The sequence below is a fragment of the Triturus cristatus genome, chromosome 3_1 (assembly GCF_964204655.1).
Source record: "Triturus cristatus chromosome 3_1, aTriCri1.1, whole genome shotgun sequence".
In the NCBI taxonomy this organism is placed as follows: domain Eukaryota; kingdom Metazoa; phylum Chordata; class Amphibia; order Caudata; family Salamandridae; genus Triturus; species Triturus cristatus.
The window spans coordinates 488,536,837-488,563,463 of record NC_140583.1 but is presented as its reverse complement, the minus strand read 5'-3'; the positions used below and the strand labels follow the sequence as shown (position 1 = coordinate 488,563,463).

Here is a 26,627-nt window from a genome sequence, read left to right as displayed (position 1 = left end):
AACCTGTTTGTAAGATGTTGAACAGTTTGCCCTTCAATTCTATTGTTGGGTCGAATGTTATTTTCTTGTAGCAGCGGTCATTGCTGAGTTGTTTGTTTGCTTCTGCTATATAACGATCAGTACCCCAAATGACAATTGATCCGCCTTTATCGGCTTGCTTTATTGTTATAGATTGATCAGTTTTAAGCTCTTGGAGTGCTACCCTTTGGACTTTTGTGAAGTTGACTTTGTTGTATCTTTTTTGATTTTTTTCTTTTTCGGAAATGGCAGATAGCATTACCTTTTCAAACATGATGACTTCCTTAGGAACTTTGCTCGATGGTGGACAAAAGAAAGATTTTTTTCTTAGTCCTGTAGTCTCCGTCTGTATCATTGCTGGGTTGTCTTTAAAGTAGGTGATCAGACGTACTTTTCTGCAAAATTCTATCACTTCAGTTTTTATTTTTATGAAGTTTGTGTCTCTTGTAGGAACAAATGACAAGCCCTTTTCAAGTACACTTGTTTGTGCAACAGTCAATACTTTGCGCAACTAAGTTTGTTCTGATTCTAAAACAGTGCTCTTCTCCCTCTTTAGAATCCTCCTATTTTTTGCCCATAGTCGGGTCCACGAACCACCAAGACACCACAAGTAAGACGGTACTACTGGTTACTGACATTTGTGCTCGTTGTGTTAAAACTGACAATGACTGGAAAATTAGGTTGCTAGCTGAGTGTCTATGTCGTTATCTTTCAGGTCTAATTTGGAAATACTACCATTTGTTGGTTGTGTCTGCATTCATGCAGGTAAGAAATAAATGTAGAGGCTATAATTCGCTGACATCCATTGGTTAGGGTCGTTTAGTTAATTTACTTTCTTGTTTGATTTCAGCCTACCATTGGTCCTGATGAGGATCTCTCCAAGAAAAGAGATCTGAAACGCGTCGACCTTACTTTTTGAGGCCAATCATTTTACTCAAAATCAAATAGTGTCTCTCTTTTTTTCAACTGTGCTAAATTCTTCTGATGGCCCTCTTGATGCATTATGAACCAATATTGTTTGTGTAGATAGGATTTGTACGAATGGGTATGAGTGATGTTGTGTTAATGTTTGTTGTAAATAGAAAGTGTCTTTTTTCTGTGTCTTTCTAAAAAAAGCTAAAATTTGCACACTAAAACAATTGATGTATAGCACTTTAAGATGAGTTTTAGGTTCGTGGTTTATTGTAGTACTATGTGATTTTCATGATCTCAATTTATTTTTGATTAAATCTGACAATAAAAGTCATCAGTGTTAATGTTTCAATCATTACACTATGAATTCAATTGTTAAATAATGGACAGCATTGGCAGCTCTTTAGGTTTGTTGTTATTATTAGGCTAGGCCTTGCTGCCGTTACAGCCTAGACCCGAGATTGTTTTTTCACACTTGTAGACTTCAGCACCTATTGGCCCATTCACTATAAAGGAAGTGCAACATGGCTCCAGGCCGCCTTGTGTACCTGACTGTTGCAGTTTAAATGTGAAACCTGTAAAAATATCCCTTTTTGACAGGTTAGAGCTTTCCTTTTAAATATTAATTCGTCTGCAAACCCCACCAACACTCACCCCTCATTTTTTCCCCTCAGGACTCTGTAGGAAGTCTTGCAGAAGTCTCAAGGGTTCGCACCCGCCCCTTTTTTTATTTTGGACCCCACCTCCAAACAAGGGGTCAGGGTACCTCTGCCCTACCCCCTTATATGGTAATTTTAAAGTTTCAAGGACACTGGGACCAAGTCCCCATATCCTTCAATGGCTGCCACAACAGTTCTTCAGCTGTTGCGGGCAATCAAACAGACAGCTTGTTTCTGTGATCTCAGTCCCACAGGAGCAAAATGACCAACAGGAGAAAAAGCCTGTTCAACCAACCACAGCACTTTATTTTTTAAACTCCTGTGGGACTTCTGAGTGACCAAATGTCAATATATCTCTACTATTTTAACCCTAATTTCACCAAAAATACTGAACAGATTTACACCAAATGAAACACACATGCTTTCTGGGTAAGGATCTAACTTTTTGCCAAATGTGGTGGAATTTTGTTCAGCTGTGTTTTTTCTGTATCATTTCTAATTTTCTTCATGGAAATTGCATAGCAATTTGAGTTTTGGGACCCCCTTTTTTCTTGGCCCTTACTTGACAAAGTACCCCAAAACTTTCCAGGAAGGAGCAATAGTGTATGATTTTGTTTTTTAAAGTTTTGTGAAGATTTATCAAATGTTGCCAAAGTAATTAGCAAAAAAACATTCTTCCCCCCAAAAAGCCTGACCTAACTATAACTACACAGTGATGGCAGCCCCTGTGTAATATATATATATTAACAATTAAAGATCATATGTATTACCTTGTGAATATACATGGTGAATATGTAAGACTCTAATTTAGACACAACTACATTTTGGGATGAAACTTTAGAAGAGAAAATTCAAATGACAAATAACTTCTATGACCCAAGGAGACCCAACAACCGTTTGTTTTCTTTTATATTTATACACACTTAAAACATTCAATTATTTTACCATTATTTCCTGTGGGGCATTATTTCCTATTTTGGTATTATATCCTGTGGGATGTTATATTAAGTCGCTGCCTCAATTTTTCTATAGGAGTCTATAGCAGTAATTGTGACTGGCCTTGTGTGGTACTAGACCAACACTAAAGCTGGGCTGGGGTACATTTACTACTGTTTTGTCACCTTTAGGGCAGTAGTAACTTTAAAAGTGTATTTTGTGAATATCATTTGACTTACTCTTTTGTAGATGGGTGTTTGTATGAGCATGCCCCCCAATAAACTCTTCCTTTCCCCTCCCTAATCCCCCCAATCCCTCTCTAGAGCCCTCCCAATTATTAGTAGATATTCTCTCTTTTCATACTACCCTAGTCCCTCCAATGCTTACTGAAAGTAGAGCAATGCTCACAGAGGAGAAAACTAGGAAAAGTGTAGCGAAGAGAAGACTTATACATTTATGGCATGGATAGCCTGGTATGGAGTACAAGCCGTGAGAAAGTGTGTTATATGTCAGCTTACAGGAGGAGGATTTTGATGGTTATTGTTTTAGTAGCCGTAATGCTTCCAACCAAAACAGTGTGCCATGAAAATGTAAAAGATTATGTAACTATTGATTGACACAAGGAGCTGTATCACCAACCAAAATAAGGGCATTTTAACAGCCATAATGCTTCTAACCGACACAATGGGTCACTAAAATGTAAAAAGTTGATTGAATATTGACTGCCACATGGAGCTGTATCAACAACTAAAATAAGGAAGTTGTGTTACCATTGTTTAAATTATTGGTGAAGCCTCAAGCAAGATATGTTAACCAGTTTGCTAGGCCATAAAATAAAGAAGGCAGAGGAACACTGTTAAAGCCATACACAATGAAGCTTATGAGCAAAGGTGCAGGGCACTGAACTTTGTGTAGCTTGGAAGAAGGAAAAGAGAATGGAAATGAGGTCAAGACAATTGGATACCTCGAGTGTATCTACCTACACTGAACAGTTGAGAATAATTCAGTGGGGTGTATCTAGAAAGCGTTTCTTAGCCTTTCGACTTCTCTGGCTCTAACGTAATCAATACTGGAAGCAAGAGAACCCGACCTCACCAATTTCTACAGCCTGAACCTCAAAACAATCAGAAAAATACTAACACAAGGACAACGCAAACAAATTATGTGATAGTGTATTTAATTCACAAACAAAAGATATACAAAAATTGAAATTTTAATGAGAATGAGGAGCTTTTCAAAATTAGGTTTTATTTCTAATAGACAATCCAATATGCTAGACTCTACCTTATCATTTTTGCTCATAATATATACTCTCTTTATGAGTGCTCCCTCTGAAACGCCAGATCCCATTTGAGATAAACCTTCTGGCTTAGAATTTCTGCCTGGTTTAGCAAAAGTATTTGCAAAACAAGCCCTAAGGGGTTTGAAAAGGCACACCCTGTGATTCTCGGGGTTCTCTGCAGCAATGCACACTGTTATCATTCTGTAGTCTTTATTCCATCTTTGATGTCTTAGTGAATCTTATACATTTGCGGAACTGTGAACATAAGGGGCATATTTACAAGGTCTGGAGCATCTCTGCAAATCAGCAGGGATGCGCCAGAACACTTGCGACAGGCAAAACCACCCGTGCACCACCACTGATGCGCTGCATTTACAATGCGGCACGCCGTGGCGCACGGATGGGCAGACGCATGTCGCATCCCCCATCGTAAAGGCGGCGCATTGCTGGAGTCGCGTCGCAAGCGCGACGCGGCTCCAGTGCTTGCGACGCAACTCCAGCAAGGCTCGGGGGCACCCTATGCCTAACATGCTGCGTCAATCCTTGTGCCTGCTTCAAGCAGGCACAGGGTTTTGACGCAGCATGGCTGTTAAAGTGACTCAGTGAAATCTTGTAGAGGGAACGCCCACCCTGCGCCGTAATGCCCACATGAGACCTGACGCAGGTTTCATGTGGCGCAGGGCTTTACAACGTGACGCATCTCCCTAGATGCGTCACGTTGTAAATTGGGCGCAACGTGGAGCAAGGTTTACGCCGCCGCTGCGTCACAGAAGTGACGCAGCGGCGGTGCAAATGAGACGCAAGGGGATTGTAAATCTGCCCCCAGGTCTGTAGATGTCAGTGTTCCAGTGTTTTTGACAAGGGGGCATTTAATGCAACTGCTGTAGGAATCAAGGTTGTATGTTGATCATAATATTTAATAATAATAAAAATCTAAACTGATCTCTCGTCTTCTTATTTTTTGGGAAAGTTTAGGAAATGGTTGCCAACATCAATGCATTATTTACCAATTTCTTTCACAATTATGAAACCAGGGTTTCCAACTGGTCATGGACTAACTGAGTAAACAAGGAACACCTGCTGGCACCCATGGGCACCTCAGGGTCTAGAACAGTTCTCAAGTCACCTAGAATCAGCCACAGTGTAAACAAATCCTAGGCACCTAAAATCGCTCACAGTGTATGAACTACAAGCCCAACAAATCAGAGGCACCTAAAATCACTCACAGTGTATGAACTACAAGTCCGACAAACCATAGGCACCTAAAATCACTTAAAGTGTATGAACTACAAGTCAAACAATCACAGGCACCTGCAATCACCTGGAGTGTGGTTTATGCACTGTTGGTGATTTTAGGTGCCTGTGATTTGTTTGACATGGAATCCTGCTGCAGGGCCTGAAGTGCCCCTTGGACCGAGCAGGTGTTTGTTGCTTCCCGCATCACTCTTGCTATCTGAAGCAGGGATTTTCAAGATCCATTTTGACATCTAATTCCGTTCAACAAATATGTAAGCTTGGAAGATGGGGGGCACTGTTATCAGCATTCAAATGATAAGCAGATATCACACATGACATATTAAAGATGTCATTGTTGTCTTTTTGAAATGGAATTTGTAGATGGGCGTGAAAGGAAAGGCCTATGTTCAACCTGGGTCTCAGTGAGACACCTTAGAGAGATCTAAGGTGGTGCGAAATGGCGCGGAAAGCCGGCAGAATCTGTGGCAGTGAATGGACAAGTCCACGATCCCTAAAAATAATTCAGGGATCAACTGACTAAGGGGCTTCAACACCCAAACACAGATAATGCTTTCTGTCATGTGTGCCACTCCCTGCAATAACCACCCAGGGAGCGCCACCTCTTCTGTTATCATCTGATATAGAGTGATGTATCTATGTCTTTGCTGACTACGCCCATTCAGTCTGAACGGAGCTTACACTTGCCATGTTGATGAAAGGCTCAAAGGCAGAGGTTGCCTGTCATAAGCAAGCCAAGTCCACGATACCCGATGTGCATGTCTTACCTCTGAAGTAATAGATTCAGCACAACACAGAGTTTGTAACTCAAAAGTCCGAACGGTAATAGGTCTCCCATGCTTTGGCACCTGCCAATGTTCACTGTGCTGGCACACCCTTTCTAGAACGACTAGGATTGTCCCACCGTGTGACCCCAGAATCTTCCATCCATCTTGAGGTAGCCATGACCTTTCAGGATTTGCCTCCTCGTGCGGCCCACACCACAACAAGCATCCTATGTTTCCATGCCCAATGTAGGACTAGCGTCATCTACGTGGGTTATCTTGGAATGGTACCACACTGTTTCAGCTTGTTTTGTTTCCATTGGCTGTAAAATAGTGTCGAGCAGCCATTATTTTGAGGTAAACGAGTTTTCTCTAATTATAATATTTACAATAAAGCACTATAAATTACAGAACCAAGAATTAGTCCATCTCAATGACATGCGTCACATTGGCCACTCGCCGCATTTGGACGCAGGACACTTGGAAGCTGGTCATTCTCCCTGCCTAGGACCGCTGATTTTAAAAGGACGCTGCATCTGGGGAGGCTGTTCTCTACCATCCCGGGACTGCGAGGACCAGGGTGCTCGCTGTTGCGCTGACCCAGCACACCTGTGTCCTCTTCCCGGCCCCTCCCCCTTTCTTTACGCCCGACCAGTTTATGAGCCCCGCCCCTACGCGCCAGCGGAACGCGCCCGGAGCGAAGAACGGGCAAAGAGCGGGCCGTTTGAGGCCGTTAGAGGACGGAAGAGGCCGGGCCAGGGCCATATCTTTCAGACCTTTTTCGGAACAAGAGGGACAATTAAAGGACCCTTTACGAAGAGATGTCGACAAGAGAGACAAGGAGCAAAAGTGCCATGGCTTCCACGACCTTATTAAAGGGAACATTGGATAATTATTTCGTGAAAGCAGGGTCAATGTTAATTGAGGACATCACGCTCCTTGAAAGGCGAATATCCCAAGAGCTGGATTGGGTGCGGAGATCGTCTATGGGCCCTTTGGCCCAGGCCAAGTCGCCTGTGGTAAGCTCAGAATTCACCACGCCGGACATATTGGTGGATGACATTAATGATTTTTCTGAGTCACTGAATATATTGAATTGTACTTCCCAGGCAAGTAGTAAGGACCCTAGTGATTCTGTAGATCTCAGTATGCTAACTCTTCCCGGAGCCCAACCCCATCCTACAACCACTATAAATCCTACATTAGATCCTGACATTACTAATCCCTCAGGCTCTAAACCAAATAACCGAAGTGGAATTAGTGAGGGAGCGATTCCAAAAAAACGTGGAGGGCTCAAGGGCAAAAGAAAGCAAAACACCATAGTTCCACCCACAAACATGCCACCAAAAAGTTCCCGCTCAACCACTAGGGAAAAACCGCAATCAGGCAGAGCTGAGCTCATGCCTTTGATCTCAGCAAAGAAGACGAGTAACCAATCCAATTTAACCCTACCTGAATATATCGAGGAGGATGTCACCCTTGCGGACATAGGTGCCCTCTTAAAAAATCTCTTAAGCCCGTTGGAAGAAAGACTAATAAAGATGGAGGCCAGGCTAGTGGTTATAGAAAAATCAACAGTCCAACTAGCCGACAGCCTGAAAATAGCCAATAAAGGTAGAGTAAAGGCTTCCGATAGGGTTGCTCAAAGGGACTCCCCCCAAATCACACACCAAGCCAAAAGTGCCTCACACATAGTCCAACAGGCAGTATCTAGCTCGCCTATCTGTATTACTACTGACCTGATGGCAGATGTTGCAAATAAACATGTTAATCAGCTTAATCACACATCTCCCCCCCCTATGAGGGTAGTTCAAACTGGGGAGAGCAAATCTGCTTCTACCAATCCAACTAATGATGCGAAATTAACGACGAAGGGTACCAATGAGAGAACAAACCCTGGACCAATACATCTCCCCCCAGAGGCAGTACCATACACTGTTGTGTTGGTGGGGGTTCCAGAATTGAACTCCACCTTTAAAGAATCCACTATCTCTCTTAAGAACAAGGTGATAAATTGGCTATGTACGTATAGGCCGCTCCCGGAAGGTATAGTGAGCCCCGTTCTTATGGTAAGAAGGGTCCCGTGGGTGGGTAACTCTACTAAATCCATAAAGGGCGACTGCGTCATAGTTAATTTCAAAGACCAAAGGGCCGTCCTGCATATATGTGGGTGGCCCAATGACGCAGAGGGGACCGCCATTCAATCTCTACCCCTCTCCTTCTTCTATCCTCCCCTGGCATATGATAGAGAGGATGAAATATGGGGGGCACAGATACAAAGATCGATCAGGTGGGGAGATCACAAGAAAAGGGGAGCCACCTATTATCCCAGAAGACAATATCTAGGGAACCCCGATATTAATACATACCATTTACACCAAGAGAGATTGGGTGAGGAGTTGCCAAGAGGATGGAGAGCACCACCCGACCCTCGCAGGCAGGAACTTGTCCACCACACACCCAGCATGATAGACGAGGGATGGGAAACCTGCCACAGTAGAGGTAGTAACCGTGGCGCAGAAATGCAAAATCAATACTCCCGGAGACCCCCCCAATACTTTCATCTCCCACTCCAGAATAGATATAGCCATTTAGATATGGTGGACTGACTGCCCATACACGCAAGTGGGAAATCTAATTCTGCAGCAGGGGAGATTGTGGAGGAAGCTAACCTAGGAACAAAGCTGCTTAATCCCCCCGAACACCATGTGGCTCTGAACAACCTGGCTGCCGCGGCACGCCATGTCGTGGAGGGAGATATGAACACCCCATTAGCAAACATAGAGGTAACGCCCAGAGATAAAGAGGACGCTTGTACTCACACTACCATTTGTAGTACCGGGTCCCATTCATTAAAAATACTATCTTGGAACGTGGCGGGCCTGGGAAACAAGTTTGATTCCCAGGATTGGACTGAATATACTGATTCCAAGGATCTATGTATGTTTCAGGAAACATGGGAAAGAGAGGAACATGAGAGGCGGGGCTTCGCAGTATTCTCCATTCCTGCGAAATGGGGGGGAAGGGGGCGCCCATCTGGCGGACTTGAAACTTGGGTCGGTATCCACTTGGGATGCAAGGCTACGCGTTTCCCAGTGGAATCCGAAGATATACTTGTGGTACTATTGGAATGGCATCATTCTTGCAGACTGGCGGTGGTAAATGTCTATTCGAGGCCGGTTATTATTTCAAAGGAGTCTCCTACCATCGACAAACTAGCGGACCTCTTGGCGGAGCTCCCCCAGGGATTTCCTTTTATAGTAGGTGGGGACCTGAACTCCCATTATGAACCTTTACCAGGTCTTTTAGATGGGGCCTGTTTAGAGGAAGAGGTAAGATGGCGAGTACCATCAATAGTATCTATCCCACCAAAGGCTTGGAGCCCATTGGCAGTACAGATCACTGCCTTAACAATGAGACATGGGCTTAGGGCCTGTAATGGGCGAGCTAAATTCGACATCCCGAGCAAACCCACATTCAACCGAAAAGGCAGGGAATCAAGACTAGATTATATTTTAGTACAGCTTTCCTCTTGGTCATACGTCGCAGATTTTAGGGTCATGGATAGACAAGACAGCGACCATAATGCTTTGGAATTGGACTTTCTCCTTCCTACCCGACACGGCGGGAAAGGAGAACTTCCCAAGCCAAATTCTGACCTAGTTCTTGAGAGTAACAGACAAAGAATTAAGTGGGAAAAATTAGCAGCCAGTATAGATAAGCTTCCCCGGTTTTATAGTAATTTTATCCCTACTTTGGAAAAGATGGCGTTTTTAAGCGAAAAACCAAGTTCTGTGGCCAATAATGAACAGATATGGCTGCACCATGAAGAACTTGTAACGTTTTTATCCGCAGATTTATTTAATAATGGTCCGAGGAGGGGGGGTGGAAGGAGCCAGTGCACTTGGTATAATGCGGCGTGCCGTAGTGCAAGGAGGGATCTCCTGCTGAGTATCAAGAATCGTAAAGATAGGTTGGAGATTCAAACCAGGAGACGCGACTACAAGAGGCTCATTGCCAATGGCAAAATGGAATGGGACCAGAATAAGTGGGAAGAACTTGCAAGATCCTTGGCCTCTATGGATTCAAGGAAGTTCTGGCGAACTGTTAGTTCAGGTTCTGGAGAATTAGCTACGGCAATAGAGCCAAATATATCATCAAAGTCCTGGCAGGAGCATTTTCAATCCCTGTATACAGAGGCCCCAGGATGTGGGGGCAGCAGCCCCATTCTGTTAGCTGATAATTGCATGACAGGGGATCCATTCACAATAAAGGAAGTTCGGCTTGCCATAACAGGCTTGTCAACCGGAAAGGCACCCGGACTGGATGGTCTCCCTGGCGATCTTTTTAAACAGGAGCCAGATATATGGGCCCCTTACTTTCTGGTCCTATTCAATGCGATTTTAAAGGGCATGCAGGTACCCCGTACTTGGCTGGGCGCAGAGGTGGTCCCGATCTTTAAGAAGGGTTCGCCTCTGCTCCCATCCAACTACAGGCCCATCAGCTTGATAGATGTTTCGCAGAAACTCTTTGGAAGGCTTATCCTAGATCGATTGGAAAATTGGATAGAGGAAACTGCCACTATGAGTCCGTTTCAGGCTGGTTTCAGAAAGGGGGTATCCACCACGGACCAAATTTTTCGGCTAAGTCTTATTTACTGGAGGACGGCACTTGTCGAGGGGGGATGCCTGTACACGATATTTGTGGATTTACGGGCTGCCTTTGACCTGGTGCCTAGATCCAAACTCTGGAGCGTTCTGGGAGATATGGGAGTCCCGCCAGACATACTGGCCATTCTGATCAAACTACATCAGGATAATTTTGCCCAGGTCAGGTACGGGAGGTTGGGAGGCCTAACGGAAAAATTCCCCGTTGACAGGGGTGTGAGGCAGGGTTGTGTGCTTGCACCCACCCTGTTTTGCCTCTTTGTCAACGGGGTTATTGACCATTTGTCCAGGTTAGATGATATCGATGCCCCCAAATTAAATGGCAGCAGGGTGCCCGCCATAATGTTTGCGGATGACACCCTGCTGCTTTCTAAATCACCCATGGGAATTCAGCGGATACTCGACGGGTTCCTAGAGTTTTGTACTGAGAGGGGTCTTGAAATAAACGCCTCAAAGACAAAATTTATGATCTTGAACCCTATTCCCTCCACACGCCCCAATCCCTTGTTAGGCATGGCACGTCTGGAGAGGGTTACCACATTTGAATATCTGGAGGTAACCCTGAATGAGAAAATGACATGGGGAACTCATACGACTAGGGCAAATTTGAAGTTATCCCAGAAGACGGGGGGCATCCTGAGAATGGTGGGTAAATCCATTTACCGCCCACTGGGCCCTATGATACAGATTTATAAATCCCAAGCACGGGGCTCAGTTGTATATGGGGCGGAACTTTGGGGCCATGTTTCTGTAAAAAACCTATCAATCACAGAAAACAAATTTCTTAAACAGCTAGTGGCCCTTCCCTCGAGCACACCATTGCTTCCACTCAGATTGGATCTAGGTTTGAGGCCAATTGCTGAGGAGCTAGGTTTGAAGCCTTTAGCTTTTTGGCGACGAATATGGAGCAGCCAGGACCTTGTTGATTACAGAAATGAGCTTCGAGAGTTCCTGGCCCTACCAAATACCAGTAACATCCCTTGGTTAAAATACATAAGGAGCACATGCGAAAGTTTGGGTCTTCCGGAATTATGGACTGACCCTGCGACCGCAAGTAGGAGGATCTCCAGGAAGGCACTCTCACAACTTTATTACCAGCAGAAGTTGACCATTGACATAGGTAATACACGGGTGGGATCATTGACCCATACATTCTTACAATTCAAAGATTCCTACCAAATGGAAAGTGTATTAGATGGTATGAGTCCTGCGCTGGCAAGAAAACTATATCTCCACTGGAGATATGGCTCCTTGCCATTGAGGGCCTTCACTAGCTCTTGGTCCAACCCACCAGCAGTAGAGCAGTGCCCAGCATGCACCTATCCCTCTGAGAGTGACTTACATGTACTCTTCTTTTGTAAAGCTTACCAACGTGCAAGGAGGTATTGGCTCCTGCCTATCCTTAAAAATATGGGCTTTAGGAAATATCTCCCCGCGTTTAGAATTCTTAAAACTGACATGTCACCTCCGATCGTTTTTGCTGTAGCAAAGTATTTAATGGCTATGTGGCATATACGATCGCGGGTTCTAAAAGAGGGGGATACTGTATAAAGTCTCAAGTTATTGGTTGATTTTTAGTATGGATTATAATGCCTGTAATATGCAATTTTGAGCTTGTGTGCAATTTAAAAACTTTTTCTTAATAATATTGTAAATTTTAAATCTCAAACAATGTTATGTATTTTTATCTTTGATGGTCTAAATGACCGAGAATAAAGATTAAAACTTGAATATTTACAATAAAGCACTATAAATTACAGAACCAAGAATTAGTCCATCTCAATGACATGCGTCACATTGGCCACAGACTATGACAGACAGACTGCCACAGTTCAAAGTTGTGCTTGAAGTTTTTACCAAGATCTTTGCAGCAACCAATTAAGTAAAGTGCTCTATCTGGCCATGTGGATAATTAACGTTTAGTGATTGAGATCAGTGGACAGGGGCACCAAGGGGCTTTGACCACTTTGTGTTTTTTTTTTTCTTTTTATCTTATATCGCTAGTTAATGTGCTCTAGCGCCCCTTGTGGTAGGGAAGAAAAGTAGGGAAACTGAAGGAGGCCGCTCGAGCCGTTTTGTGCCTATCGCGAATAGTAGGTTTGCGTATCGGGCATCCTAGTGCAGAGGTCCCTCGTGACCGATGAACACATTTTGAAAGTTGATGCAAATCCGAGGTTCAAATATGGATACTGTAAATACACCATCATTGCTTATTTACTAGGGCCCTTTGAAATAGGAAGATTAGACACGCAATAGTAAAGCTGTGAGAACTAACTGAAAAGACAGGGGTTTTGTACACTAAATTAGGATCAGCCGTGTGTGTGCTTTCCGAAAGACCATTGGTTGGCAGGCTATGCTATCAGCATCTTAATGCCACACAGATATAGTCTATCATGTCAACTTGTACGGTTGTACTCTGAATTTTACAAATGCAAATCAGAAATGAGTGTTAAGAAGGAACCGGCTGATTCTATCAATTTGAACCCCGTACCAGCCTCACTGAGACATCTCAGGGAAGATAGAGTTGAGAAACGGCTCCGAGCGCCAGTAGAATCAGTTCCAGTGGTTGGTCAAGCCCACCATCAATAAATATGATTCAGGGATGAATGACGTCAGGCGCGCGGGGGCTGAGCGGACTGCGTCACAGTGGCTGGGTCCATCTGGGCATCATCGAAGGGCATGTATTGCCAAGAAACAGCGCAGCCCTGGCAGCCCGGCCCACCCCGATCCACACCAGGTGGCCCGCCTCTTGTGAATTCTTCGAAGGATTCTGTTGGGGGCTATAGCTGCGCAAGCGGCTTCAGTCGAAGACGATCCAATAGCTAAGCCTTCCGCTCATGACGTGGTGTTTAAGAAATGAGAGCAGCACCGAAAAGGGAAAAAAGGAACTTCATGTTATGTGATTAATAACCAAGGTGATCAGAAGTAGGACCCCTGCTGGTGACTGGTGGTGAAACAGCCCGTGTGGGAGATGACCGTGCTCTGTCACTTGATGATCGGACGGGTGGGGGAGGGATTGTGTAGGGATAGTGTAGAGGAGTGAAAGGGGAATATCCAAGCCGCCCAAACCAGCGTTCTGACGGGGGTTTCCGATCTTCCTATCACGGTGTATGTGTTTGGCACCTGCCGCAATACTACATTCCATGGGATGATGCAAACTATAGTCACCTCAAGGGTCACCCCTCCCTTTCAGACCAGGCAGCCTCATCCAGAGGTGGAACCGCCCTGCCAACATCACCTGCCCAGAGAGAGGAGTCGCTATGGAGATGAAGGCTGCTTCTAAAACACTGGCTCTGCCCCTCCCCCTCCCCCCCGAGAGATGATGAATGCGGGAAGGCGACATCAGGCCCCCAAAGGCCGCTCTCCTGGTTACTCAGGCAAAGCCCCAGCACATTCCAACCGGGCGACACAGAACCCGCCCGAACGCCCCCTCCCTGCAGTGTCAGATGTGGGTGGCGTGGGCAGCAGCTGAACCTCCCTGTATGACGTGGGCTGCTGGTCTGGCCCACCTGGAATATGGCTAATAGGCAGACTGGTCTAGGTGGAAACAACCTAAGTTGATGGACACAGCCCATCCCTGCCGGCCTTTCGGGCCACTGGTCTATTGGAAATCCCCCACATGTACCTAATGCCGTCTGCCTCTGACAGGAGTGGCATGTAAAGGGGGTGGGAGGGGTGATGGAGAGGTCGGGGGACTAGAAAGGAAAACCACCTACTGCACAACCCCCATTCCTACTTCACCTGCCACAAGAAAATCCGTCCGGCATTCCAAATCTGCAACGGGGGCACATTCTCCGTCCCCATAGCTCCCTGTTTGCTGTGATTCCTAAAATGCACATACATCCTACACTGGTGACGCGCCTATGATGTTTTGCCCTCATCACGCAATGACCAGCGAAGACAGATGCCACGAGCCGGATTTCCACGGCAACATAAAACATGGTACATCCGACAGCAGCACAGAAGGCTCTTTCCCCCCCATCCTGCCATCTTAGCAGGGTCTCCTTGGCATTCTCAGCGCAGATTTCACATTTTCTACTCAGTCTCCATCGCTTCCAGTCCCAGCCCCTCTCCCCTCACTGCTGCACCCACCCCGAATTAAAGCGCCGGTCCCCCAATGAGAACACGCCCTATGTCCCCCACACCCATCATTCCCCGCGTGCCCGTGGAGCCTGGCTACAGTTCGGGTACCTGTCAACCACCCACCACCAATGCTGCTGGCACAAACCCCCTTTCCCGTCCCTCCTCAGTCAAGCCTGCCATAGCCTTATCGGAATGAGGCGCGTGGACATACCCTTGAGCCCCGGGATGGAAGAGTCCACGGAAGAAGAGGAGGAAGCAGCAGCCGCTGCCGAAGGAGCCGGGAGAGCAGGAGGGAGGAGGCAGAGGAGCCGGGGAGAGCGGAGGGTGAGAGGGCAGGAGAGGGGCAGGAGGAGACGGCCACTCACACGTACAGTACGGGCTGCAGAGAGCAGAGTGAATGCATTTCAGGGAGGAGCGGTCCAGCCTCCCTCGCTCCCACACCCTCACCACAATGCACCAGGCAGACTTAACCCCCTCGCTGCCAGAGCGCTCCCGGCTCGGCCGAAGCTGCTAACTGCTCATTGCTTCAGCTTTCATCACCCAGAGGGCACTGACAGCGCCTCGCGAGCGACACGAGCACCCAGAATTAACCCACTCCCTGCCACAGCCCAGCCCCAGCCACTGCATGTAGGAAACAGACTTTTAATGCAGGGGTGTGCAGTGCCTTGTTGTTTGATCGTCCTCACACTGAGGTGCCATGGAATGGCCTTTCGTCTTGCTTCTGATTCCAACTTCTGGTTATTTTACATTTCAGCCGTAACTCTATTTTCCAGCTCTTCAGTGTATGACAAACTGGGCTTGAGCCCCTTGGAAGTAATGCTCTGAACAAGGCAGAGTATCCCAGCGGTCTTAGAGGGGAGTTAGTCAAGTTCCTTCTGTTACTTCACCCTTGGCATGGAGTCGCCACAGTCGGCCATCCCTCCTGGCCTGTTTGGGGTTCATACACGCATTGTCTCCTGCCCAGGGACAGCGGCCCCCCTACTGAAGACCTGCCCTGAAGCCCCCGTTTTCAGCCTTGACACAATGTCCGGGTTCCAGCATGGCATGGCTTTCAGGCCCCCTGGGCTCCCGCAGCCGTTGATGCACCTGGTTCACCAGCCGCCCTCAAAGCCAGGCGGCTCTTGGTTATAGAAGCGCGCTCCCTGCTAGACTCCCAGTGGCCGCGTTACTCTACTGCTATGGCACTGGGTGTCTCTTCTCGAATAGAAATCTGTGTGCACTCAAACATGAACACAGGTTGCATATTACTCACGTAAAGCAACAGCGCTTCTCACAGTTGTGTGCCCTCAGCAAGGCCCATAACTCTGAAAGCACACACCTGTGATAGGTCCTGGGCCGCTTTGTCTGATCACTACCACAGGCGTTGGTGATGTCTTTGGAATGAGCTACTTACTGGTTCTGAATAGACAGAGGCGTAGGTAGAGCTTGTGGCGCCCGGGGCTATCCCTCAGATTGCCACCCCTGGGTTGCTGGGTTGCTGGGGAAAAAGGACGCAAGCACTTGAAAGAGGACCGAGAGACACGTAGTATCGCCGCTAATAGTTACCTCGATCATGCAAGTTACATGCACATACATGACACGGTCCAAGGCTACACAGTTGAATACACCGGTGAATGGCAGTGACTGGCAGTACAAAAGAGAACACAGACTGCATAATCTATCTGGGGACTCAGAAAAACCGCATGTGACATCCATCAGAGAGCTGCGTGAACAATTACCTGGTTATCCCCTCAGCACAATGCAAACATGCACATACATGACACTGTTCAGGGATCCATCATCTACAGCTGACATTAAATGACCATTCATCATGGTCCCCCCCATTAAAGCAGTGCACTTTGTGATCTGCATGGTACATGTTCTTTGCAGCAGGCATATTAACCCTCTGTGCTACCTTTCCAGGAGTCAACCCTTCCACTAGACAATACTCGGATCTCTCTTTAGGAAGAACATTAATCACCGGAGTTATCATGACATTTTTATTGTTTCTAAAAATTGCTGGAGGCCAGGAAGGTGGCAGAAAGTTTTTTTAAGACCATAATATACTTGCAAACACTACGCACCCACCCGAAATAGGTACCCAGTGGGGTCACACCGTTTGCACCGCCCTAACCTGCTCAAGGTTCATGTGACCTCAGTGACAGTCACAGCGACTGGATCACTGTTGCTCTAGGGTGTGCTGCTTTGTAGGCCTGCCCGCAAGACTGGAGATGAACTTCAGTATGGATTGTGGTGGACAGGCCTTCAAGGTTAACTCACAATTGACACCACTAGGGCACACCTGCTTATGCTAAGACATCAAGCCTTCTAAGGTCTAGTGGGGCCTTGTAAGGTCTAGCATGTGAATATGCTCCCTCAGTAGAGTGGTCTGGTGGACTGGTCATGAAGGCTGAACCCAGTTCCCCAGTTCCAAATTCGACAGCTCTGGCCATAGTGCCACATCCTCTCCCCCACTGAACACCATACTGCCCCACTGAGAGTAACTCGCACTGCCTTCAGCTACAACCTAATTGTACCCGCTATAAACACTTGGATGTGGCTCAATTCAAATTATGCACTTGATAAGAGTAATATGCTGCCTAAAACAAACAGTAAAAGCAACCACTCATAGGGACTGCAAGATTAAGCAAAGCATGTGAAATGTAAGCAGAAACAACATGGTTACCTTAACGATCTCTCACTCACTATTCAGAAATCAGCGAGTGGTTTTACCTGAAAAGTTAAGGACATGACTACAGGGCCCTGAAGGGAACCATTTCAATGTCCATCGCTTATATCCTTAATAAACGTAAACAGTATGGTTTAAAAAGACCACATCCATAAACACAGAGCCATGGTACACATTTTGTTTTCCAGTCAGTCCATCAACCAGGTATTGCAGTACCTCCAGGAATGGTGCACTTCCCCACCTGGGGACAACAATGCTGTTCAAAGAAAGACGAGAAAACAAAAGTTGCGCTTCACTCAAAGTCTGTAAAGTGAGGCTGGTGTGTTTGGATGTGAATAAAACCAATCTGGACACTTTGCAACCACTCTGTCTTGCTTTATTTAGTTATGTATTTATTTTTCATATTTAAAACCTTCTATTTCTCTCCATCCCGCTGCACTTTGGAATAGAAAAATGTCAGAAAAAGGGCATTTCCCACAAGAGTGTTTTTCTTTTTTGGATCCTTTTCACAGGGAAGCAACTAAATGAAAGAAGGAAAGAGGTTGTGAACTGTTTCTTCAAGTCACGGTTTTCAGTAAGTGAGGAGCAATACAGAAAGAGAGGGAATAATAAGAAGAGGGGGTTAGAGGCGGAGTGAGACATGATGGTACAAAAACTCTTCTGTTGAGTATTCATTTTGTCCTTGATAATTGTTTCAAACTTTTCATATGTCCAGAGAAGGGCATTTACACCAGGACATACCAAAACATGAGAGAAATGTATCAATATAAACAAAATGTGCTAACTCGTTACACAAAAGGAATGTCAAACACCACATGTTAATATTTCCTTGTTTCGTAATATATGCAGCTTCTTAATGTCATACTGTTCCTACTTACTTGTATTTGGTGCAATCCTTTTATATTCAAGAGTGCACACACACACACAAACACACACAAAACAAGCATTCCACACATTTCTTTTTAAATACCTCCTGAGTGTCCCGATTCTCTTCGGCTCTGATTTCATTTCTCTCTCACACACAAAGAAGCAGACAAACACTCTCTATTAGTCTTCACATCTCTAACCTCTCGATCCCTCCCCCTCACTTCTCTCCCATTTGTATCCAACTCCGTCCCACTCTCTTTACCCCAATTGTATCTTATCATTCTCTACCATCACTCTCTCTGTTTCTGTTTCTCTGCACCTCTATTACTATTTCCATAGCTGTCTCAATTGCTCCCCATCTCCATCTGTGCTTACCCCTTCCATCTATCTTTTTCCCCGTTAAACGCTTGTCTGCTTCTTTTATCTCTGCCCCTTCACTATTCACTTTCTCTCACCCCATTATCCGTCCTCTCCCCTCAGCAGAAGGTACCATGGACGGTCAGCTTTCAGTGGTAGACAGTGAGCACTGCTGGGTCGTCAGCATGTGCAGAGTCCAGCAGAGTAGAGGTCAGGGGGAGAACAATACTGGCCTCTGATGGGAAGGTCAGTAGATCGCCTCTCACCTCACCTGGGTACGAGGGAGTCCGCCTACGTAATCTCCACCACCTCATCCCCGCCCATTATGCACTCAAAGTCACAGCAGGCGGGTGGGGTGGGGGTTGATTTGCAGGGGTTAGCGAGTCAGGGGAAAGGCAGCCAGACCCCAGTGAGAGGCCAAGGGGTGAAAATGGCCCTGGGTTCTTAAGTGACCACACCTGAGCAGGCGCTCCCCCACCCCCTTCTACCCCACTCATTTAGTCTGCACACATCACTGTGCTGCGCCCAAGGTAGAAAATGTCCCATACAGCATCTAACAAGATGTCCCAGCAAGGAGGCTCGGCAGGGGGCTGTTGAGGACGATGAGAGCTTTCATCTGGGTGGAGAGGGAGCAGAGATCCACTTGCCACAGCAGCAGGCTGTTCAGGCCCCATCGTGCCGCTTGCCACAGCTGAATTACAGATAAACGGCAAAACTGCAAACATGCTGCTAAAAAAACAGGAACACAGCTGGCCCTCGGCACCCACCGGTGCCGACCTTATCAATGATACCCTGAGTACCGGTACTCTCCATGGCAGTGGAGAAGTGCCGGTACTCAGCTTGATAAAAATAAGAAGTGCCGGTACTCAGTACCGGTGAGTACAGGCCCATTTAAAGCACTGCATGTCGTGGTTTTTGAGACAAGGTCCAGTGAGACCGCACATTAATCGTACTATGGTGCAGGCTCACGTTCCCTCCGACCCTCTCTTCACACCGGAAACAGAAGTTGACCTTTCAAATGAGTTCTTTCTTCACTCCACTGAAAGAAGTTGAGCTGTTAAAAAAAACGCCTACTGTGCTGCCTCCCTCACTCATGCAGCACAGAAGGATTTAGTGAGGGGTGACTAAATGTCCCAGCCACTACCCCAAGCCAGGATCATCACACATGGGGGAGGAGTATGTACATATATATATGTCTGTGTATGCACATATCTATATCTATATATTATATGTGTGTGTATATATATCTATATATATATCGCCATATATATCTATATATGTATATATTATCTACTGGCGGTCGCCAGTAGATAGTTATAGTTACAACCTAGTTTCCATAGGAAATCTCAAAATTCTATTTTGAATAACTTTGGCGCCGGTTGACGAATCCTCGTTAAATTTTCAAAACTAATGGGGCGCTGCGTTCAGCTCCTACCCTAAAAGTCTCGGGTTGATTCGTCAAGCGGGCGCCGAGAAAAAGGGGGGTTCCCAAAACGCGTTTTCCCCATGCATTTTTCCATAGGACCTTTAGTCGCAGCTACAGCCCGAACGGCTGAACAGAATTACGTGGAATTTGGCAGAGAGGTAGCCATAAGGTCAAGGAAGTGCCTTTTGCAGGTCTGGTGTAAATCTGTTCAGTATTTCCTGAGAAAATAGCATTTAAAAGCATATCAATATCTATGCGCGCGCACCCTGCCGTGCGCGAGCGCAATTCTGATTGGTTGTTAGATGTCGGTAAACATTCGAATCGCTCGAAACCAGGAAGTGTCGGCTGCCATTTTGTCTCTCGCAGTCTGAGGGGGGTGAAAAACAAAGGTGGAGAACGTGAAAAGGGGGCAGAGTGGACAGTTCCTGACCCCCTAGCCTTGGTCAGGGGGTCACAGAAGGACCCACAAGGGAGAAAAAAACAAATGTTTGTTTTTTTTTAAATCGCGAGGTGCGCGCACCCTGCGCGCACTGCGAACCGTGGGCGCTCGGTGCCCGAAGCGCACCGAGTGTCCACGGTGCACGCACGGTGTAAAACCTGAAAAATAAATAAATAATAAAAACATAACTAAGCATTTAAAAAAACGTACAAATTCACTGAAAAAACCATAGGTTTCACACACGTTATAGTTACGAATTAGCATTTAAAAAACCTTGCAAATTCACTTAAAAAACCATAGGTTTCACACATGTTATAGTTAGCTGGACATTTCACTCGTAAAAAACCAATGAAATTCCCCCGTTATAGTTACTGCAGGCAACTATAACTCACGCGACCGCAATCCTCTGCTGATGACGTCAGATATTACATCACTGATGACATATGTGTCTTTCTGAAAAATAAATATTTGTAATATATGTATAGCTAAAGATTAATGGAAGAAGAAATGGGTAAATAAGTGTCTAAATACAGTGATGTAATATCTGACGTCATCAGCAGAGGATTGCGGTCGCGTGAGTTATAGTTGCCTGCAGTAACTATAACGGGGGAATTTCATTGTTTTTTTACGAGTGAAATGTCGAGCTAACTATAACATATGTGAAACCTATGGTTTTTTAAGTGAATATATATATAGAAAGATAGATAGTTAGATAGATAGATAGATAGATAGATAGATAGATAGATAGATAGATAGATAGATAGATAGATAGATAGATAGATAGATAGATAGATAGATAGATAGACAGACAGATATCTATAGATAGATTAATTATCCGGTGACGGTTGCCACTGGATATTGGCATGTTTCCATAGGAAATCAATTTTTTTCGTTGGTAATAACTGTGGCCCTGTTTAATGAATCTCTATGAAACTTTCCAAAAATGTGGTATTTTGTGACTAGTTTGCGCGTGGAAATTTTCAGGGTGATCAGTGTGTTTGGCAGACAGCTAGATCTTGGTCCAGAAGGGGTGCTTTTTATGTTTTGGTGCAAATCTGTTCAGTAGTTTCGGAGAAATCAAGGTTAAAAAAATATAGATATCACACCTCGACGGATCCGCAGAGCTGATAGATCTCAAACATAGATCTGATTGGCTGACACCACCTCAACAGGGAAGTGTTGGCAGCCATTTGAGGACTCAGAACTCTGTCTGTGTCGTAGAGAAAATGCTAAAATAAGACACAGGGGCAGGGTACAGATACAATGAGACCCTAAGCCTGGTGGTGGTGTGCCAGAGGGCCTCCACATGGGACCAAAAGTTTTTAAAAAAATGTTGCCACAAATTTGCGGAAACATCTTCAAATCTGTGGCAACATTTTTTAAAAAGCACAGACTCCTATGCATTTAAAAAATAACCCCCAGGGTCAGAGAAGGCACAAGATATGTTAAGATATGTTTTAGGGGGAGAATGGGGCCAGGCAGCCAGGGCCGGACTGGGAACACAAACTAGCCCTGGGGCGTGCTAGTTGAGAAGTACTTCTGCAGCCGGTTTTGCACTGCTGCCACTTTTGTTACAGGGGGCCGAAATTGAAGCACTGCTGCAAAGCCTGCCCCTGTATCTGGACCACTGGTGGAAATGTAACCACAGTAGAGTTCTGGGTTTGGGATTATCGAGATAAGCAAAATCATCCAAGAACAACATAAGTGATGGGAGATGTGCTTCTGAGCAAAACTTTGGACCCTGGCAGGGACTGTTTTATAAATGAGTCACTGGCAGTGTCTGTGAGGAACATATACATAAAACAAAGGGATTCACTTTATTACAGACCCGGGCTCTCATACAGCCAGTGTCACTGGGAGTGAAGAGGCCCACATGCCTCACAGACTCTTAGCTCTGGTATTTTTGGTTAATGCTGAGTGAAGCTTGTTTACATTTAACCTCTCCATATTTCAGGTATAACCCAGTCTGGCTTTACTTACGTTACAGGCCTTAATCAATGTATTCATTATTAAAATAATATGTAGTTCTGTCTATGTATAAGCACCACGGAATACAGTGGTGAGCAGGGAGGCAGGGTATGACCTCAGTGGTGCAGGAAACAAGTCGGTGCTGGGTTGGCACACAGTGGTCTAGGTACAAATACCTATTCAGTATTCATGTAGCATTCAATAGGGAAGGTTAACTTATTTCTAAACACCATCAATTTGACCACACAAAGGATCAAAGGCACAAAGAGATGAAGTGATTTATCGAGGATCACCAAATTTGGGCAAGTGACAAAGCCGGGATTAGCAGATTTATGGTTCACAAATCTGTGACTGGGCTGGTTTTTTCCCAAAGATTTGTATTTTAAAGAAGATCTGATTCATTAAATGTGTAGAAAATCACACGACTTGAAAAGTGCCTCACACAAACCATGCCACCTCTCCTTTGATCTCTCAGTGACGTAGAGATTTGTGACGTGTGATGTAAGCCTATATTTCTGTAAATATAATTTTAATCAGCTTTGCAGGTGCTGCTAATCTCCTACAACAAATATGTAGCTTTGTTAATCCTCTTTTCAGCATCCTGACCTCATTATAATAGCTGTAAGCCTCTCGCTGTCTATGACTGTCGCTCGTCGCCTATCCCAGGGAGATCATCCACCTCTGACTGCAGCCAACAGCACTACAAAGGCAGGTAGACAGTGATGAAAGATGCAAGACTCCTTCACCTGGGTGTACTAGTAAGCAGTCTCTCCTTGATACCTAGCAGTCTTCTACATTCCTGCCGGATGTACATCTAAGGCTTGCAATTGGCTGAGCCGGTGCTAGGGAAGCACTGGTGTGTCAGTGGTTTCCGAGGCCTTGCCACCTTCCTGGTTTCTGGTGAAAGTACCCTCGAACAGTTCCATGTTTGCCTAGAACGGGCGAGGTTCCAATAGTCTATCATAGCTTACTTAATATGGAGTGGCTCCATTTTATGTACAGATCAAACGAATGCACAAGCAATTCCACGTTTGAAGAAGCTTTCTGTGAACTCTGGTATGAACCCATCAGTGCACCGTACACGTGTTACTGTAAAGAGCGCATGTTCCGTCTTGGAGAATTTGAGTTCACTAGAGTGTCATATCAAGGCCAAAATACTAGCATTGTCTCTAGATAAAGAAAATATATTGTGTTTAGCTCTTTGCTTACTCTACCTTCTTGCAAATTATGTGGTCTAAAAACACTAGATCCAGTGGCAGCCGACACAGGTAAGAGCGGTGAGGCAGGGCTGGGGATGGGGCGGGGTGGTAAGTGCATGGTAGGTGGCTTTATTAATTTTTTTATTTCATTTTAACTAACCCTTCGTTTGTCAACTCCCCCGTGCCCGAACCGCCCACCCACCCCACTGTTCTTACCTGTGACTGCCGTCACTGACTAGATCCTGCTTTTGCTCAGGTGGCTTTAAATGGTGCACACGTTCAGTGGACAGTAATCCAGAGGCAGGCTCTGTGATAGTCTGCTGAGCACTGAGACTTGATATTGCAGTAGTTACAATGACCTACAGATTTCACCAGGAGATGTTTTGGTGGTGTCCGTTCAGGACACGGGGACAGAGGGCAGACAGGGGCTTCTGAGCCTCAACCATGTTGGTTGAGGTTATTTCCTCTAATGTCCTAGGGTCCGTCCTGCTATGGCTGTGCAAACTGGGCCATTAGCAACCCTTTTTGCACTTAATTCTCAAGGTAGCAAGACCGAGCAGTTATAGACTTCTCAGGGAGGTAGAGCTTAGAATTCACTCAACCAACAGGCACAATAACATATTGCCTAGCTAACAACTCATCTTTTTATAAAAGAAAGTAATTTAATCTCACATTAAAACGAAATACTACGCAATTCAATTAGTAATTACAGGATTGTAATCTAAGTTACAATCTTCAGTAAGGTCCTACACCCATTGTCAGTAACCGGTTCTAGCTCTCCATGGTCCACTGTCCCCATCATGATGCAGGCACAGTTGCAGATCACTTCTATTTACCCCACCAGTTAGATGTGCAGCTCAGTTCAACAGTTCTCACTCCAGGCATTCACTTCAGCAACACATCCTCACCCTAGATTCATCTGAGTGGTTTTAGTCCATTTCTCTATCCACATGCTAAGCCAGGCTTTACCTGCTCCATGGTTGGTAGAGATGAGGAATCCCCATCTTTGCAGCAGCAGTTTCTCACTTCTTAAAGGAAGGTTGCTGATGAGGGGAGAAGCTTCAGCTTTACCCTCCCTTTCCAACAGGAACCGCTGAACCGAGTCAGTGAGATATGGCATTTGCAGCACACAATGTCTTTGGACATTGTGGCTATCCATGTTGAGTGCAGACGGGTGCCCAGGCATGACAGTTGTAGCCTCCAGTCCAATTTGTCTGCAGCAAATTATCTTCAACCATTGCAGACTCCAGGCCAATCAAGCGTCTGCGTCAGCAGTGACACAACTCCCCTTCTCTGGCGTCGTCAGCAGAAGAACAGTTCTCGGACCCACCGTGGGCTGCCAGATGGCAAAGTGATGCTTGTACTTGATGTAGTTTACATGTGAACCACTTAGAGATACCAAGCACCCAATACTTTTAGATGAAGGCAGACGGGTTCTGGAGGATTGCACTGCCCAGTCAAGTCACATAGGTTCCAAAATATTGCCCACCTCAGATGTCCAGCTGCCACTTGACTACAAAGTTAAACATTCATTCAAGGGGTATGAGAGGCAATATATATACAAAGTCTGTGCTTAGAGAAAGAAATTAGTCCACGTTGCTGTTTGTAGCCTTGGTGTGTCTTTAATACAGATATGCTTGGTTTTCATAGATGCACAGCCAATGCGTTTCACCCAAACATGGGCTTCTTCAGGGCTGTAATATCATACAATATATACATATTTAAAATCCAAAAGTTAACCAATTAATAAATGCAGGATAAAGGTGACATTTATCTCAAATGCTCAGGTGGAAAGGTACAGGAAAGAAAAAGGGGAAGTTTATAATCGAGGGAAGAGAATCCTTTAGAGAGTAAGTAGAGAAACCAATGCTGTTTCACAGACGGTATGTGAGTTCAGGTTTGAAGCAGTATGAGGAAGGGAAAATCAACCTTATGATAAAAAAGTGTCAGTTTAGCTACCAACGATGCACCAAACCAAAAAGAGTTCCTACTCTACTATATTATTTATATAGTCTTACCACTTGCCCTTTTTGAAACTCTCTCGTTAGATAGCAATTTTGTTAATTAGTTTTTTTCTGTTTTTTAAATACAACTCTTACCCACAGATCGACGCTTCTTAATTTCTTTTTATTGGTCTCTTGGCTTTGAGACTAGTAACATGGTCGCCCTGCGACACTGGGTTGTCGGACCAAACGTGCATAGGAAGTGATTTTTAACCCGGAAGTACAACACAGGTTTTTTACACAAACAGGAATCGGGATGACTAAGAGAGATCACTCCCTCCCACCAGGACTAGACGCCCGCAGAATAAGCACTTAACGCAAGTAAGCAAGGGAGCGAGTAACTGTATTAGTAGCAGGGGTGAGCTTAAGGATTTTATTTACTCAAGCTCGTGGGCCTTCTATCAGCCGCGTACAGAGTGGTTGTTGTGGGATCCAGCTTTGTACGAGTTGCCATACTACCTGTTTCGCAGCCGCTTGTGTTATCCTTATCTTGATAGTACTGTCTGTGGGCGCGCAGACAGCACAGAGAACTAGGTTCTTGCCGGCAAATGCCTTACCGATACCATAGCCGTTTCTGCTCTGTCCTTGTGGGTGCTCAGAGTAACTAGACTGTTGCCGCTAAATTAGTTAATTTCTAGATTGTACCCTGTTCATTCACTTGTAATTACCCATAACGCGCATTATTGATATTTCGCGTACCATACTAGTCACCCCATCACGAGCGCGCCACAATATAGGACTACCGCTTGTGGTTTCTTAATAGTTATAGTGTTATTGCAACTGGCAACTGGGCAGGACACGCACTACCGTTGGTCACCGTACCAGTCACTTTTTCAGGAGCGCATCACGGTTCTGGGCTACGGCAAGCTACATGCCGCCTTTTAGGATTTAATTTACTTTTGATGGGCTAATTGTTAGTGCTTAAGGATTTTCTTTACTCATTTGGGCTCCCTTATGTTTATACTACTATGTAGCCTTCTCTTGCATAACCTACGTGGCTCGCTTACAACAACATACTAATCTCAGGCCCCTTTTTTCACAGATACCTCTTGCCTCTGACACGGACCCAAACAACAGAGACAGAGACCGACGGTCTCTTACTCAATGGACCATTAGTCCTTCTCA

The 26,627-nt window shown here is 45.5% G+C and overlaps 1 protein-coding gene across 2 annotated transcripts in view; it reads right to left on the bottom strand.

Moving 5' to 3' along the window:
* Positions 1-26,627, bottom strand: part of MAP1A (microtubule associated protein 1A) — a 754,346-nt gene that overhangs the window by 302,479 nt on the left and 425,240 nt on the right. The window contains exon 1 of one of the 2 annotated variants that reach the window (XM_085644325.1): positions 14,787-14,963. The exons of the other annotated variant lie outside the window; for it this stretch is intronic. The gene's annotated coding sequence lies outside the window, so the exon portion shown is untranslated. Of the gene's footprint in view, positions 1-14,786; positions 14,964-26,627 lie in introns of those variants that run through there. 2 annotated transcript variants of the gene reach the window in all.